Source organism: Triticum aestivum, chromosome 6A (genome assembly GCF_018294505.1).
Source record: "Triticum aestivum cultivar Chinese Spring chromosome 6A, IWGSC CS RefSeq v2.1, whole genome shotgun sequence".
NCBI lineage: Eukaryota > Viridiplantae > Streptophyta > Magnoliopsida > Poales > Poaceae > Triticum > Triticum aestivum.
The window spans coordinates 616,653,612-616,655,798 of NC_057809.1; the positions used below are offsets into that span (position 1 = coordinate 616,653,612).

General features: G+C 53.9%; 1 pseudogene; it reads left to right on the forward strand.

The window, feature by feature from the left end:
- Window positions 1–751: 751 nt before the first annotated feature.
- Window positions 752–2,187, forward strand: LOC123129844 (AAA-ATPase At3g28510-like; annotated as a pseudogene).

Sequence of the window (2,187 nt, forward strand, 5' to 3'; positions counted from 1 at the left end):
ACGGTTCTCTGAAGATGGAATAAGGTTCTCCCCACCTAGTCCCCATCCCGGTGGTGTTTCTAGCATCGTCGGAGGGCGTGTGAAGATTTGTCTCCGGCAGATCTCGTGGGATTTGGTTGACATTTGTCTTCGGTGGATCCACGTGGATTTTGTATTCGTTCGTGTGTGTATAGGTTGGATTCTTCCGATCAACGCTTTTGTTCATCAGCGATGGTTGCTGTTATGTTGTGCTTGTCCTATAGGGCCTTAGCATGATGACTTCCGGACTATATACTACAACAAGGTTTGCTCGGCTTCGATGATGGATGGGTGAACATGGCGGTGCACCTTCGGCTCGCCCCAGTGCTTGTAGCCGTTGCTAGGTGGTCTACTGACCTAGATTAATTTTTGTACTTCTGATGTTCTTTATACTACCTTAACGGTTGATGAATAGATATGAAGTTTTCTCAAAAGGAAAAAAATGTTCTATACAAAGGTGCAGGCAAAGAGCGATGCACCCGTCTACTGAAAATGAAAAGAAATACATATTGTTTGCGTTGACAAGAGTCCACCTAGCTAGGATTTGCTCTCCTTCCATGCAGGAGACTCTTGGACTACCAAAACCTCGGTTGTACTAACATACAAGGTCGGTGCTTTCCTACAATTTAAAGACGACCCACACGGCCAACGCTACTAGAGATCGAATTTTCTTTATCAACAACAGAACAGAAAAAATATTATGTTGGTCGCCGGCGGCTGGTTCACCGGGGTGCTGTCGTCGTTGACGAGGTTCCTCTTCATGTGGTCCATGGCGCACCAGTGCGTTCCAGATTTTATCAGGAACTACGTCCACAGCCTCGCTAGCCGCATCGTGGACGCCATATCCCCCTACGACACCGTCACCATGGACGAGCGCCACCCCGACTACTTCGGCCGCAACCAGGCCTACGCCACCACCGAGGCCTACCTCACCGCCACCTGCCGGTCCGGCGCCCGCTGCCTCCGCGCCACCCTCGGCTTCGACAACGACCGCATGAGCCTCGCCCTGGACGACCACGAGGATGTCGTTGACCACTTTCGCGGCGCCAACATGCGCTGAAGCAAGATCAAGGTGGTTCCCCGTGCCACCACCATCGTCACCAACGGCCCCGGCCGCACCGGGGAGCGCCGCATGTACCGCCTCACCTTCCACCGCCGCCACCGGCGGCTTGTCGAGGACGCCTACCTGCCGCACGTCCTCGCCGAGGGCCGTGACGCCATCGCCAGGGCCCGCCAGCGCAGCCTCCACACCAACAAGCCCAAGGACGACTGGGAGGGAGACTACGACGCCTGGAGCAGCGTCAAGTTCGAGCACCCCTCCACCTTCTCCACCCTCGCCATGGACCCCACCAGGAAGCAGGAGATCCTTGACGATCTCCAGATGTTCCGTGACAGCAGGGACTACTACGCCTCCATTGGCAAGACGTGGAAGCGGGGTTACCTGCTGTTTGGGCCTCCTGGCAGTCTGGCACCGGCAAGTCCACCATGATCGCCGCCATGGCCAACTTCCTCGACTACGACGTCTACAACCTCGAGCTCACGTCGGTCAAGAGCAACACGGAGCTAAAGAGACTCTTCATTCGCACAAAAGGCAAGTCCATCATCGTTATTGAGGACATTGATCGCTCCATCGATCTCACAGGCAAGCGCAGTAACAAGAAGAAGACGGACGATGGAGAAAAGGACAAGGAGAGCAAGGTCACGCTGTCCGGGGTGCTCAACTTCATTGACGGGCTATGGTCTGCTTGTGGAGGAGAACGGATCATTGTGTTCACGACCAACCACAAGGAGAACCTAGACCCGGCACTGATCCGACGTGGCAGGATGGACATGCACATCGAGATGTCCTACTGCTGCTTCGAGTCCTTCAAGGTGCTCGCCAAGAACTACCTTGGTGTCGAAGAGCATTATATGCTCAGTGAGATTCGGCAGCTTCTAGGCGAGGTCAACATATCGCCGGCTGATGTAGCAGAGAATCTGATGCCTAGGTCGAAGGAGAAGGACGTGGACAGCTGTCTCGGTAGACTGGTTATGGCGCTTAAGGAGAAATCATCTGCTAGGAACAAAGATGGAGATGAGAATGACAATAGTGGCAAACAACAGGAGGAAGACAAGAACAAAAAGCGCGACATTAGCAACGATGACAAGAAAGAAGATGATGTACCATGA